A 16,986-nucleotide genomic window follows, 5' to 3' on the forward strand; every position below is an offset into this window, starting at 1 on the left:
GTATGGCATCCGGCATCCATTGTTTCAGGGCAACTGACAGGGGAATGCAGCAAGCTGAGTTCCCCTTTCCAGAGCCCTCTGGCATGTCCAACCATCCGGTGTCAAAATTGAGATGCTGGATGATTGTGAACTGTCCCATTCACATGAATGGGATCTGTTCTAGCATCAGTTTCCCTCCGATGCACGCCACAGGTAAACTGTGCTAGATGCCCCACATATGTGAACCCAGAGTAACTTTTGCGCCATAATCTGTACATTTTATCAGAACCTTTTTATATAACTGTTTATTGGAAAAGTATTGTCCACAATTCTCATCATAAGACAACAACACCGGTCCATCTGCGTATAAATAAATCAATGTTTCTAATTGCAGTTGGCATACAGGATTTGCAGGTTTTCACTAGAAAATTTACACTTAACAAGGTAACAGTAGTGTATAGTTGTTCAATTATCATTAAAAAAAAAAAGAGCAAAAACTTAATCTTTACCATTCAGATGTAGCCTATGGAGGTATCTCTATAGGACTATGTCCTGGATGATGGTCAAAAACATGGGTTGAGTTCCCATATCAATATTAAACATTGTGCAGTACATTAAGTCGTTTCGCTATATTTCTCAAGTGGGTCAGTGTTGCAGAACATAATACAATCACAAGAAAGGGCGGTAAATGCCTAAAACGCATCATCATGGTTACCCTGTTCTGTGCTTTGGAGTTTATGCAATAAAGAGAGTGTCTGCATTTTCCATGCTGGCTACTTTCTTTTCTTCATATCTGTTGGTGTTGCCGCACACCTGCCACGCTGTGGATGGGACTGTGATCGGGTGAGCTGATCTTCACATCTCTACACAAGAAAGATATAACAAAAAAAAAAGATAGAAAAAAAAAGTATTAAGGAACTGAATGTAGTAGAACTACAGACAAGTAAACATACTCGTGCTAATCCTCTCAGAGCCAACTCCCCTACGAAGGATTATGGGTCTCCATGTATTTGTCCCAATCCTTCCAGACCCTGATAAACTGAGGTAATAGACTATCCCCCACTGCTGACAGATATTCCATTCCCCTTACTTCTGTGATTATATTAATCAGAGCTTGGATAGATGGGCTATCTGTTTTTTTCCAGTTGTCGTGATCAGACATTTAGCAGCTGTTAGGATATAATGGAAAAGTCTAGTCTTATGTTTTGGAAGGCCCAATGGTGGGAGATTCAGGAGGTTTGTTATAGGGTGTAAGGGTAATAACACTTTGAATAAAAATATTGAAACAAAAAGTAAAGTCTGTATACCCTAAGTTCTTAATATTGTGTATTGCCATGTTTTTTAAATAGTGGCGCGATGATATAAAGGTCAGTACAAAAATATTGATGGTGTTGTGGGGGGAGATCTTAGTTTCTTGGGGGGGGGGGGGGGGGTGGATGTCTTGTTCCAGGGGACAGGAACTTCAGCTGTACGGTGCCCCAAAATTCCTGATGGCAGGCTTGCCCATGAATGTTACTCATATTTCATGAAGAGTGAACAAGAAACTAATTCCATACAGACTGTTACCTGTCCAGTTATATCTGATAATCCCACCCGCTGAAATATGTGACTATCATGGCTACGATAAAAATAGACCATTTCACCTTTTACATGAAGACTGATGCCTGCTGCTCTAGCTTTATTTCCACATTAAGAACATTTTATTTCTTAAGTCTGATGAAACTTCATTTTACAGGGGCCATCAGCATAAGAAATGTTCGAGAATGGCTTGAGAGCAATAGAGATAGGGGAGATTTGTAGCACCACATGGAGGAGTGAATAGACATTGTATGCAGAAGGAGGCATTTCTTCTTATCTTCATCCTAGTAGTGATAGGAGTTGTGATGTTCAGATAGAAATCTGAATATGATATATTTAATATATAATTGGTTCCTTGTAAATTATAACATTTTTTGATATGAATATTATTAAATCATTTGTAATACAGAATGGCATTTTGTACTCCAGGTTATCATTCTGTAACATTTCTGTATAAACTTTATTTACAGTAGCTTCAATGCCCCATTGGCCCCCATGTTAAAGGAGTCTGTACTGTAATTTTTTTATAATCCCCTGTGCCTGGGCTGCAAAAAGTAACAAAATAAACTTTAATTCACCTTCCGACATCCCACCCTGTTGCGCCAATATTGGTGTCCCCGTCCTCCACTGCCGATCTTCTTCATGCTTCTTGGGGTTGATGATTCATACTGTGCTCAGCGTATTGGCAGCCGCAGCAGTCTTCCGCCTCGGAAGTGCACTGTCATGTAACGAGCCCAGACAGCAGGGAAAATGTTAGGGGCAGGCTCGTTACTAGTGATGAGCGGCATGTGCCATATTCAAATTTGCGATATTTTGCGAATATATGGACGAATATCCGTCATATATTTGCGAAATTCGCATATTCGTTATATTCATTTTTTTCTATGCGCATTTGTGAAAATGTATGCACATATGCGAAACTTGATGCGCATATGCGAATATTCGCAAATATTGAGCCCTCCCTTTAATGGCATAGGGAACTAATGTGCTAGTGCATTCACTTTTTGCCCATTGAAACCAATAGGCCCATTGTGGTCTACGGGGATCTCACCGAATGTAAAACTGTAAGATAAGCAGGAGGGTCTCAGCAGTACAGTTGATGGGAGACTGTGCAGTGGTTCAAGTCCTGGGGTGGGACAGAGTGTTACAGTGTTGTGGTTAAACTTTATGTTCCTGGAAAAGCTGCTAAGTTGCCCATAGCAACTAATCAGATCGCTTCTTTCATTTTTCACAAGGCCTCTGCAAAATGAAAGAAGCAATCTGATTGGTTGCTATGGGCAACTTGACAACTTTTCCTTTGCACAGGTTTTGATAAATCTCCCCCTATGGGGGAGATTTATCAAAACCTGTCCAGAGGAAAAGTTTCTGAGTTGCCCATAGCAACCAATCAGATTGCTTCTTTCATTTTTGAAAAGGCCTTTGAAAAATGAAAGAAGCAATTGGATTGGTTGCTATGGGCAACTGGGCAACCTTTACTCTGCACAGGTATTGATAAATATCCCATTATGTTCCTTAACCTCCCATTCATTCATACCCAGCCTTACACATTAAATCCCGTTTCAATTAACCCCAATACTCATATTTGGTACCCCATTAACCTAGTTCCCATGGTTCAAACACTCAATTAATTGCCAATTGACCTAGTTCCCATGGTTCAAAGGCTTTCTTAATTACCAATTGACATACATTTGTCAATCACGAGTAAAAAAGTTAATCCACAACACTGTAAAACTCCGTCCCACCCCGGGACTCAAACCACTGCACAGTCTCCCATCCACTGTACTGCCAAGACCCTCCTGCTTGTCTTTCAGCTTTCAATACTCATAGACCACAATGGGCCTATTGGTTTCAATGGGCAAAACATCACAGAGTTAATGCACCAGTGCAGTGGTCTCCAACCTGCGGACCTCCAGATGTTGCAAAACTACAACTCCCAGCATGCCCGGAGAGCCAACGGCTGTCCGTGCATGCTGGGAGTTGTAGTTTTGCAACATCTGGAGGTCCGCAGGTTGGAGACCACTGCACTAGCCCATTAGTTCCCTATACCATTAAAGAAGGGAGGGCACAATATTCACGAATATTGTCATATGTGAAGAGCAGAGAGGGATGATCAGTGATCACTGTGATGTGTACTGTGAACAAAAAAAAAGCGGATATTCGTAATTGCGAATATATAGTGCTATATTCACAATATTCGCAAATTCGGGAATATGCGATATTCGAGATTAAAATTCGAATTGCGAATATTCGCTAGCAACACTACTCATTACATGAGAAATTTAGGATTTCAGATTCAGGAAAATTCAGCAGGTCAGGTAATGGTTAAGGGAGCATTCATGTAGTTTATTAGATGCCAGGTAATTGAAGCTACCTTCACACTATTAAATTGGAAATGCTCTGAAGGGATTTCACATGGACATGTGATCTCACTTCATCCTATCTGGTTAATCCTAAAGCCACAAATCCATAAATTAAACCATTTCCTCTCCCCTTTTCAATTGCCATGATCCACAGTAAGACTAATCCTCAGCGGACATTATGGAAATTTCATCAACCAATATTAAAATGTGCTTCTCATGTAAATCTCCCACCCAGAAAAGCTTAGCACATACATTTATCTCTCCTGTTTCACTCAAATGTTAAGCAAAAGTAGTAAAAACGTCTTTAGAAGTATGTAATGTATTGATTTCAACATCTTATAGTTCAATATAGAGATTTATGAATCCCTCATGATAGCAGGGTATAACGCGCTTTCTTTATTTGCCGATTCAGCATGAACTGTTCCCATAAATCTACATAAGGCACAAGTGCTCCCATAAGCAAATTTTACTTAACACATACAGATTGTCTCTATAGTTGCATGCAGTAAAAAGGCTTCTATGTGACGAGTCTGTAATACTGTTTTCTTACCTATCCTTTTAATTATTTTGGTTTTAAAATTTAAAAAGGCTCAAAATTCTATGCTGACTTACTTATTTTATAATATATCATTAGACGGGTCTGTTTTTTTTTTTTTTTTTCCTACATATCAATTTGTCTACTTCCCATACTAAATGCTGAATACTTACATTAATTGCAATTGCAATATTAAGATGTCATTGTTTTTGTTCCCTGATGAACCTTTTTATTTAATGGGGGAAACAAGTTGGGACAGATTCAGGAATTGTCTAGGAGTTACATGAGTGACACCTTCCTGGATAGGCGCAAGTGACGGTATGCTCAGGCAATCACTGGTCGTAGCAATGCCCCCCACTTTTTCCTTATGCTGTGCATAGGGGATAAGTATCTGGTAAGTTTAGTCGCCTAAACTATTCCTTTAATACACCTACATGCCTCGATACTCTTATATCTTTCTGGCATCTTAAAATGTTAATTTGACGCCTATTTAAGTTGATTTGTATCACATTGCCTTAAAAGGGCAGGGATTTTATGGTATACCCAATAAACATTAAGTTTTCTAAGGATTTCCTATTCTATGATAACATTGATATGGTTGTGCACCACAAAACAGAAGCACACTGTCAATCCTATTGGCAGCTGCTACATCTTTATGACAAGAATCTTTATTTCTTCATTATTTTTACGCCCCATAAGCCCTCCCCCCCCAACCCACCCCCCAATATATAACTTTTAATTTGTTCTAAGTTTCAGGCTTTCCCCATTGCAGCAATGCTGTGTGATCACTCAGAGGCGGCTCTAGACTTTGTGAGGCCTTAGGTGAAACAAAAATATGAGGCCCCTCATAATCTTCTGCAGACTTCACATGGTGATCCACTCAGTTTCAAGATGATCACACTGTTGCCAGTCCCACAACATATTCTGTCCAGTATACTGAGAACCATATAACCAATAATACCAGAATATGTTGAGGAATGTTATCATCATACATATTACCATCATAATGAAGAAAGAGGAAAGATGCAGGGATCTTCCAGAGAAAAATGGTGCTTGAGGAGTGGCGCTCACCTCCTGTCGGCCGGCAGTTTAATAAACCGTCAGGATACAGGCTTGTTCATAAAACCATGGAGGATTTTATTTTCAATAGTAAAACAGGAACAACGCGTTTTGAGGGGCGGAGATCCCCTCTTCGTCAGGTTCTGATTGGTAATGGGGCCTGACGTGCCATTTATGCACGTCACAAAGCCCGGGAAAATTAAACAACTTCATAATGAAATAACTTAATAAGTTTAATTTTACCGGGCTTTTTGACGTGCATAAAAGGCACGTCAGGCCCCATTACCAATCAGAACCTGACGAAGAGGGGGTCTCTGCCCCTCAAAACGCGTTGTTCCTGTTTTACTATTGCAAATAAAATCCTCCATTGTTTTATGAACAAGCCTGTATCCTGACGGTTTATTAAACTGCCGGCCGACAGGAGGTGAGCGCCGCTCCGCAAGCACCATTTTTCTCTGGAAGATCCCTGCATCTTTCCTCTTTCTTCATTGTCCGGACCGTCCTCCATGGGTGGAAGCACGGGACAGGTACTGGAAGCACTTCTCCACACATCTTCCCCGAAAGCGTGGGAAATAAGCGACATTAGGTGTTGTGCTCTCAGCGCAACACAGCAAGGTGAGCAAAACCTTCTCCTGAGTTTTTTTGATCTTTTCTCATTTAAAAAGATAATTGTGCTTAGATGCGCACTGGTCCTTCTCTGTTTTTGTCTCTACATTTAATATTACCATCATACTGATACTGACCAAATCCTGAATTCTGAGACCAATATTACCAATAATATCAGTATACAAGGATGACTATTATTATTATACATATTGCCATCATACTGTTACTGACCAAATCCTGTATTCTAAGACCAATATTACCAATAATACTAGTATACAAGGAGGAATATTATTATCGTACATATATTACCGCCATTCTGTTACTGACAAAATCCTGAATACTGAGACTATTATTACTAATAATACCATTACAAAAACAAAAATAGTCAACACTTCCAAACAAATTGAGATATGTGCACAGGTGCACACAGCTAGTAGTAGTACCAGCGAGGAACAAATAATACAGCCACCCCATGACCACGACTACCACTGTGGCTGACTAATATCACAATATAGATACTGAATATAATCCACCTCATAAAGACCAATATTCTTACAAACAGGGACCATATAGGGGAAGATACCAGCTGTACACGAGCAATCTGCAGACCGTATAAGTGATTAAAGTTACACCTTGATACTCATAGGTGACGTCTTTTCTGATAAAAGTTGTTCTCTTTTCTTTTTCTTTTCCATTGGCTCAGATTCCCATGAAGACTTTTGTCCAAGACTTGTCTCTGCAGAATCTGCCACAAACATTTTAGGTTCCTTTCTAAAGCACCATCCCCACCTCTTTACAAACTCCCCATGTGTGTATTATTCCTGTACTGTGACATCACTGTGTATTATTCCTGTACTGGAATATAACTGCGTGTATTATCCCTGTACTGTGACATCACTGTGTATATTATCTTGTACTGTGAAATCACTGTGTTTATTATTCCTGTACTTTTACATCACTGTGTGTGTATTATTATTGTGCTGTGACATCACTGTGTATATTATCTTGTACTGTGAAATCACTGTGTGTATTATTCCTTTACTGTTACATTACTGTGTGTGTATTTTTCCTGTACTGTGACATCACTGTGTGTATTATTCCCATACTGTGACATCACTGAATATATTATCCCTGTAGTGTGACATCACTGTGTATATTATCCCCGTATTGTGACATCACTATATGTATTATCCCTGTACTGTGATATCTCTGTGTGTATTATTCCTGTATTGTGACATCACTGTGTTTATTATCCCTAACTGTGACATCACTGTGTTTATTATATAAAAGAACAATAGACGTTTAAAGGGGTACTCCCATGGAAAACTTTTTTATAAAATCAACTGGTGCCAGAAAGTTAAACAGAATTGTAAATCACTTCTATTAAAAAATCTTAATAGAGATTTTTTTTAGGGGCTGTATACTAACCCCTTAAGGACTCAGGGTTTTTCAGTTTTTGCACTTTAGTTTTTTCCTCCTTACCTTTTAAAAATCATAACCCTTTAAATTTTCCACCTGAAAATCCATATTATGGCTTATTTTTTTGTGTCACCAATTCTAATTTGCAGTGAAATTTGTCATTTTACCCAAAAATTCACAGCAAAACGGAAAAAAAAATCATTGTACGACAAAATCGAAGAAAAAATGCCATTTTGTAACTTTTGGGGGCTTTCGTTTCTACGCAGTGCATATTTCGGTAAAAATGACACCTTATCATTATTCTGTAGGTCCATACGGTTAAAATAATACCCTACTTATATAGGTTTGATTTTGTCATACTTCTGGAAAAAATCATAACTACATGCAGGAAAATTTATACGTTTAAAAATGTCATTTCTGACCCCTATAACTTTTTTATTTTTCCACGTACAGGGCGGTATGATGACTTATTTTTTGCGCCGTTATCTGAAATTTTTATCGGTATGATTTTTGTTTTGATCAGACTTTTTGATCACTTTTTATTCATTTTTTAATGGTCTAAAAAGTTACCAAAATACACTTTTTTGGACTTTGGAATTTTTTTACGTGTACGCCATTGACCATGCGGTTTAATTAATGATATATTTTTATAGTTCGGACATTTACGCATGCGACGATACCACATATGTTTATTTTTATTTTAATTTACACTGTTTTATTTTTTTTATGGGAAAAGGGGGGGGGGGTGATTCAAACTTTTATTAGGGAAGGGGTTAAATTACCTTTATTAACACTTTTTTTTAAACTTTTTTTTTTGCAGTGTCCCATAGGGACCTTTAACACTGCACACACTGATCTCCTATGCTGATCACTGGCGTGTATTAACACGCCTGTGATCAGCGTTATCGGCGCATGACTGCTCCTGCCTGGATCTCAGGCACGGAGCAGTCATTCATCGAACGGACACCGAGGAGGCAAGTAAGGGCCCTCCTGGTGTCCTGTAAGCTGTTCGGGAAGCCGCGGCGGTCCCGAACAGCCTGACTGACTAGTCGGGATAGTTTCACTTTCACTTTAGAAGTGGCGGTCAGCTTTGACCGCCGCTTCTAAAGGGTTAATACCGCACATTGCCGCGATCAGCGATGTGTGATATTAGTCGTGGGTCCCGGCCGTTGATGAGCGCCGGGACGGACGCAATGTGATTCGGGGTCACAGCGCGACCCCGCTTCATATCGCGGGAGCCGGCGCAGGATGTAAATATACGTCCTGCGTCGTTAAGGGGCTAAAGAGAAATCCAAACAAGAAATGCATTTCCTCTGATGTCATGACCACAGTGCTCTCTGCTGACCCCTGCTGTCCATTTTAGGAACTGCCCAGATCAGCATATGTGTGCTATGGAGTTTTTCTCCCGCTCTGGACAGTTCCTAAAATGGACAGCAGAGGTCAGCAGAGAGCACTGTGGTCATGACATTAGAGAAAATGCATTTCTTTTTTGTATTTCTCTTTAGTATACAGCCCCTAAAAAGTACTGGAAGGATTAAGATTTTTTAATAGAAGTAATTTACAAATCTGTTAAACTTTCTGGCACCAGTTGATAAAAAAAAAGTTTTCCACAGGAGTACCCCTTTAAGTGGCACTGCTGTGAATGAATGCCAGAATACAGTTTAAGATATTCAAGTTCAGCAGGCAGGGAAATTACGATGGTAAAATGCAGTCTGGGAGGTGCAGATAATACGGAGAAATATTCCAATATGGTTCAAATAGAGAAATGAAGATATCACACTCACCCACGATTGTTGCACAAAAGAAGAGGTTTTTATTCCAAGAAATACATCTTGAGAACAGCAGGCATATAGCATGGAGGAGTGAAAAAAGACAAGCCTGTGGTCATTATTCTGTACTGTGACATCACAGTGTATATTAACCTTGTACTGCGATGTCACTATGCATATTAACACTGTACTGTTAGTCACAACACAGGGTTAATATGGACAATGATATCACAGTACAGGGTTAATATACATCCTGATGTCACAGTACAGGGTTAATATACATCCTGATGTCACAGTACAGGGTTAATATACACCCTGATGTCACAGTACAGAGTTATTGTACAGGGATGTCACAATACAGGGTAATAAACACAGTGATGTCACAGTACAGGATTAATATACAGTGATGTAGCAGTACAGGGTTAATAAACAGCGATGTCACAGTACATGGATAATGCAAAGTGATGCCACAGTACAGGGACAATACACAGTGATGTCACAGTAAAGAAATAATACACACAGTGATGCCGCGGTACAGGTTAATAAATAGTGATGTCACAGAACAGGGATATTTCACACAGTGATGTCACAGTACAGGATTAATAAACAGCGATGTCACAGTACAGGGTTAATATGTAATGATGTTGCAGTATCGGGTTAATATACAGTGATGCCTTCACTGGTACTTAGACATCTCCAAAAATTAAAAGCCGATGTTGCACTTTTACAGGAAACCCACTTATTGCGGGAAGATTTTGTTAGACTCAAAAAGTGGTGGGTGGGGACAGTCTTGGGTTCACCTGCAATGGGGAGAAAAGGAGGCACCCTTCTTTTAATACACAGAAAGTTGTCACAAGCAGTCCACTCTCATTGGGAGGATAATGAGGGTATGTTACAGCATCTGGTATTGGGGGATGGAGGTGTACTGTACAGTAACTATAATGTTTATGGGCCGCACACAACTATTTTCTATGATAATTTAATGGCTCACATACAGGGGGATGGGAATCAAAATATCGTATTCAGCGGGGATTTTAGCATGGTCCTCCACACCTCTGGGGACAGTAAATGCCACCTCGCCCCCAGCGGAATTGTACTTACATTCCCTTACTCATACTACTGGCCTTATTGATTCTTGGAGACAACATTTAGATGTGGTAGCAAGAAGTAACTTCCTTAAAAATGTATCCCTGCCGTCGTAATCGGAGGAAGATAACGCTCAACGCTCCTGTTACTATTGAAGAGGTATCCTCGGAGATCAAAAATCTTAAGAACCATAAAGTGCCCGGCCCCAATGGGTACTAAGGAGAGTTTTTCAAATTACTTAATGAAAAAATCAGCCCGACTTTAAGTTAGCCAGACACACAATTGCAAAGCGTCTTTGAAACTCTGAAGATGTTTGGAACATTTTCAAGGTACAAAGTAAACGTAGACAAATGCCAATTACTGTATCTAGGTAGTAGATCCTCCTTTCCTCCACAAGTAGCTTCTGTCCAAGTAGCCAGGAAATCCATTATTTATTTAGGCATCAAGATAGGTCACACACCATTGTTGCTGTATGACCTGAATTATCCTCCCCTGATATCGAAAATAGAGAGGGAATTAATTAGATGGCGTTCACTCCCCCTATCCTTGATAGGCAGGGTTCAGCTAATAAAAATGATGAGTTTTTCAAAGCTTCTTTACCCGCTACAGATAATACCTCTACTCTTACGACATATTGATGTCAAAGACTCCAGGCTAGCTTCACAAAGTCTATATGGGTGGATAAATGCCCAAGGGTTGCTTATGATACACTTTGTCTGAGAAAAAGGGAGGGTGGCCTACAGGTACCGAACATCCAACTCTATAATTTAGCAGCCCTCTTTTGCCATGTACGTGACTGGCTACACAACACTGCCTATTTCTCCAACACATCTTTCGATAATCATCTATGCCCCTTGGCATCCCTCCAAACATTATTCCATCTACCTTATAAAGATATTCACCCATTTCTATGGAAAAATCTGTTGTTTAGTGACACTTTAGCGACCTGGAAAACTTTACGTAAATTGTGTGGACTGCCCTGGTGCCGCTCCAAATTCTTTCAGTTGTGGCATGTGCCTGCTTTAAAGCACTGTTTGGGTAATCCGGCCTGCAAAGTGTGGGTCGAAAAGGGCATATTAACATTTGGGGACTTTTTAAAAGACCGTAGTGGGACACTCATGAGTTGGGAGGAGTTCAGTGTTAAGTATGTTCTTCCCAGTAAACAGCAATGGCTTTTTAACCAATTCTGTTCTTCTTTTGGTAGCTTGGTTAGAGGTTATGGTACAGTAGAGAAACCTGGGTGTTTTTGATGCATTGGTGGGGTCCTCTAATAGCCATCGCTCCTTTTCGCTCATCCATGCAAACATCAGGGATGTAGTGTTAGAGGGAGCGGCGGCAAAGGCGCTTGTTAAATGGTCTACCCATATTAATGATCAACATTTACCAACATATATGCAGAAGGGTTTGCTAGCTGTGGATGGTTCCATCCCAAGTTCACAACTGAAGGAAATACCTAATACTACATAAAGTGGCATATGCATTTTAGGGACAGGGAACACCACCGCCGCCTCCTTATCTTGATCACTGTCCTACCTGTCAATTATCGATGGCTGATCTATGGCATTGCTTATGAAAGTGTCCACAAGTGATATGCTTGTGGTAGGAAATCCTGGAACTAGTGGACACTATTTGGGGTTGCAGACTTCCCACCTCACCTGAACCGTACTTATTACATTATCTTCCCATGCGAGAATCAAACAAATTAAACAAAGGCTCACACATCCTATTCTTAGTCACAAAATTGTGGCTTCTTAGACACTGGCTCATTCCCACAATTCCAAATGTAGCGGAAATCCTTAAATAATTCAGCTCTGAACTTTACAGGGAGTTGTTACTTGCAATAAGGAATTTGGAATTACACGCCAAATCATTTTTCCATAAGTGGAAGGTCTACTTACCAAATGAGGTGGGGAGACATAACATTGTGGCCCATTTTAAATCTTCTTCATGGTATAGTATAGAACATCTCAAGGATACCTTAGGGAACTTGGAATTACCTACCCGAGCTGGCCAACGGCTCACTTTCTGTTTCTTGTGGGTAGGGCACTTGAATAATATATTTACTCCTCTGTTGGGATGGTGGGCGATTTAACTGTACTTTTATTGTGTTTGTCTTGAGGACACTGTGGATATAGCACAAAATCGACTAGGTCTGTCATGGTCTACTCTCCTACTTGAATTATTTGACCTTGAGAGAAGTGTTGTGTTTGTTCTATGAGGTATTATTGTGTTTTTCATTATAAAAAAAAAAAAAAACAGGGGTCTTACAGTTTTCATTTTGTATGCTGTAGAGTCAAATTTCCTAAGTATCTAAAGACATGACTGTACACCATTTCATGGATGGCTCTTGTACTTTTTTGTTCATATGTTTGTACTGTATGCTTCTGTGAATAAATTTTATTAAAAAAAGTAAAAATGTACAGTGATGCCACAGTACTGAATTAATAAACAGTGATGCCACAGAACAGGGATATTTCACACAGTGATGTCACAGTAAAGGGTTAATATACAGGGTGGGCCATTTATATGGATACACCTTAATAGAATGGTTGGTGATATTAACTTCCTGTTTGTGGCCCATTAGTATATGTGAGGGGGGGGGGGGTAACTTTTCAAGATGGGTGGTGACCATGGCGGCCATTTTGAAGTCGTCCATTTGGAATCCAACTTGTGCTTGGTTTTAAAATCGCTTTATTCTTTCATGAGTTATTTACAAGTTTCTCTTTGTTTACAGCCATTGACATGTCATCGAGGTTAACACGTGAGGAGCAGATAGAAATTGTGTTGATGTCTGGTGAATGCAGTAACCGGGTCATTGCAGCAGATTTCAATGCAAGACACCATACGAGACCACCCATCTCCCATCCTACAGTTAGCAAACTGCTTGCTATGTTTCGGGAAACTGGTTCAGTGTTGTATTTGCCAAAATGTGGACGCATGAAATCTGTCACTAATGAAGAAACATTAGTGGCTGTCCTAGCTTCATTCAGCAAGAGCCCACAGCGTAGCACTCACCGCATGTCACTGGAGAGTGGCATTAGTCGAACATCCCTTCGGCGGATATTAGCTACTCACAAATGGCACCTTTACAAACTCCAGCTACTGCAGCATCTCAACGAGGATGACCCAGATCGGCAAACTGAATTTGCAGAATGGGCAAAACAAAAATAGGAAGAGGATCCTCAGTTTACACAGAAGATTTTGTTCAGTGATGCGGCAAACTTTTATGTAAGTGGTGAACAAACAAAACCACCGCTATTGGTCTGACACTAACCCACATTGGCTAGATCCCTCCAAGACTGTTGGAACACAAAAATTGATGGTATAGTGTGGTATATTACAAAGATAGTGGGGCCATTCTTCATGAATGGAAACCTCAAGACCACTGGATATGCAAAATTGCTACATGATGACGTGTTTCCCTCTTTATGCACTGAAGCTGGCACATTCCCTGAGTTTTTCCAGTTAGCTGGTGCACCACCACATTATGGGTGTCAGGTCCGAGCATTCCTAGATGAACAGTTTCCTGGAAAATGGATTGGTCATCGTGGGCCAGTTGAATGGTTACCAAGGTCTCCCGATCTGACCCCCTTAGACTTTTATCTTTGGGGTCATCTGAAGGCAACTGTCTATGCTGTGAAGATACGAGATGTGCAGCACCTGAAACTATGGATACTGGAATCCAGTGCTAGCATTTCTCCTGCGGTGTTGCTATCAGCGTGTGAAGAGTGGGAGAAGAGGGTTGCATTGACAATCTAACACAATGGGCAGCACATTGAGCACATTTTATAAGTGGTCAGAAACTTGTAAATAACTCATGAAAGAATACAGTTGCGTTCAAACCAAGCACATAATTGTTTTTCATGTGAAATTCCCAATAAGTTTGATGTGTCACATGACCCTCTTCCTATTGAAAAAACTAAAGTTGGATTCCAAATGGCCGACTTCAAAATGGCCGCCATGGTCACCACCCATCCTGAAAAGTTTCCCCCTCACAGATACTAATGTGCAACAAACAGGAAGTTAATATCACCAACCATTCCCATTTTATTAAGGTTTATATCCATATAAATGGCCCACTCTGTATATAGAAATGTTGCAGTACCAGGTTAATATACAGTGATGCCATAGTACTGGGTTAATAAACAATGAAGTGACATTACTGTATATATTAAAGGAAAACTTTCACCTTGATCACCCACACTAAACCCAATACACTGGGTTATAGTGTTGGTGACCAAGAATCCAAAGAGGGGTCACTTACTATAATCGTCATTGTGGTTCCCAAAATAATGGCTGGCAAAGTTCCCCTGAATTCAGGGAATCGAGCGCAGGAGGCGGGGCCCAGCCGGCTTGCCACCCCTGCTTCTTTCCATCTTCTCAATCAGTCGTCCCTTTAGTTAGCATATTCATATTCTGCGACTCCACGTCCTAGTGACGTGAGTCGCAGTTCACATGAGTGCTGCACTCTGTTGGTAGTTACATACAGCTCTCACATGACTACAGCTCTCACATGAATACTTTCAGCCGTCAGAGCTCAGGACATGAGAGCTGTATGTAAACTGCCGGCGCATGCGCTCTATGGATGGAGCACAGCGCTCACGTGACATGCTCACGTCACTAGGACGTGGAGTTGCAGAATATGAATATGCTAACTAAGGGATGGCTGATTTAGAAGACAGAAAATAGCAAGGGTGGCCTGCCTCCTGTGCGCGACTCCCTGAATTCAGAAGGGGAACTTTGCCAGCTAATATTTTGGGAACCACAGCACCGATTATAGTAAATGACCCCTTTTGGATTCCTGGTATCCCACACTATAACCCAGTGTATTGGGTTTAGTGTGGGTGATCAAGGTGACAGATGACTGATGACTGATGTCACTGTAAACAGTAAATATACACAGTGATGCATAGTGCATGTGGGCCTCACGTTGTGTGAATAAAATCCACTTTTTGCACTTTATGGAGTTGCTGCTGCCTATTTGCTACTATATATATATACATATAAATGTATATTATGTAGGGCAGCGGGCACAGTCCGTATGTATATTTTATTTTCTTACAGCTTGCCAGGCAGTTAATTTTCACCGCCTGGAGACGCTACATGCAGGGTAAAGGAGGAGACACTGACCTGGAAAAACAGGCCACCACGTGGAGCACTGACTGCTGCTGCGGGATGCTGGTGCAGAGACCCCGATGGCTGGCTGAGCAGCCATCACTGTTTAGCTCCTGGAGGCCATCTGTGAAGGTGAGGGCCGGTGTTCTGGAGCACCACAGGTATAAGATGGGCTTTATTTTGGGAGATCATAGAGAGGGAGTCGCAAGGTTGGACCTCTGTGTGGCAGCAGGGCATAAATCTCTTTTCCCTGCGCTCCTCTCCGGTGAGTAGCAGGGGGCTGGCCAGGGCAGGGACATATGTCTTAAAGTGGCAGAGGGGCAGCAGGGGCTGGTCAGAAGTAGCATGCATTGTTGAATTTGGGGTGGTCAGGGTCAGAGCGAGCGACCTAAGTGTCCTATACAGCAGAACTTGACTTTGGATAGAGGATAGGATGTCTAGGGGTGGAGCACCCCTTTAATATTCCCCAAGATCTTTCCCTTAAAGAGTACCTGTCATCAAACCATATTTTCTAAACTAACTCAGATTATATTCACTAACTACTCCTAACACCCCTTCTGCCCTAAAAAAAATTCCGAGCATTAAAAAGCTGTGTATCATACCTTTCCCCTTGCTCACATTGTGTGAGCTCCCGGCAGGAGAAAGTGGGAGTTCTCCAGCAGGGGTGACATCACTGAAGCCTGCGAGAGCTGTGACACGCACTTCCTGTGTTTGGACTTCTGCAAGTCCAGGTGAAGACCAAATTAACTGTTTGGGAACAGAACAGAGCCACCTAGTGGCAGTTTTTTCAATCACATTAAAAACATATAAAAGTTGAATATTTAAACAGCAAGGAAATAGCAAATTGTCTTATAATTACATGAGGAACAATATATTAAAAGTTTAGTTTGGTGCTCTTTAAATTCAAACTAACATCACAAAAATTAGTTGTTACTTTAAATGTCCCTTTGTAAACCCTAGACTACTTCTCCCTAGCAGAAATTACAAACAGACAGTAGGACCCCAGGCAATGCATGAATTAATGAAAGTATATTTGAGACTGGATCAATGGACTTGTGAAGCATCAAACAACTTTTTACTTTTCTTCTAACTCTAAATTTCTCGTTTCTCATTATGAGATAATTTGGCCTATGTGTGACTTGTTTTATAAAGGGGTATACAGATTTATTTTTTTACTGTTGCTATAATATGATTATAAATCTGCCAGACAATTAATTTTTATATTATTTTTGTATTTTTGTATTGGTGTAAACTTATTTCCCAAATGTAAACAAATAGATTCAGGTCTTAGCAAGCAGTCAGACCAGGGACTTTTCATAACAAATCATTAATTTGCCTCACTCCTCAGCAGTTATTCTAATGAAAATCCCTGCCTATAAATGACCAGTGGAATTTTATGCCAAATTCTCTAAGGCAAATATATTGTAAACCCTGGTAAGTACAATCAAAATAACAGTCTTTAGAAAAAGTAACTCAGAAT

At 40.5% G+C, this 16,986-nt stretch overlaps 1 long non-coding RNA gene across 1 annotated transcript in view; it reads right to left on the bottom strand.

The window, feature by feature from the left end:
- Positions 1 to 349: 349 nt before the first annotated feature.
- LOC130277708 (uncharacterized) overlaps positions 350 to 16,986 on the bottom strand; it is a 47,579-nt gene continuing 30,942 nt past the window's right edge. Inside the window, exon 3 of the long non-coding RNA XR_008845541.1 lies at positions 350 to 842. This is a non-coding gene — a long non-coding RNA (uncharacterized LOC130277708). The remainder of the gene's footprint in view (positions 843 to 16,986) is intronic.

The sequence above is a fragment of the Hyla sarda genome, chromosome 6 (genome assembly GCF_029499605.1).
Source record: "Hyla sarda isolate aHylSar1 chromosome 6, aHylSar1.hap1, whole genome shotgun sequence".
In the NCBI taxonomy this organism is placed as follows: Eukaryota; Metazoa; Chordata; class Amphibia; order Anura; family Hylidae; genus Hyla; species Hyla sarda.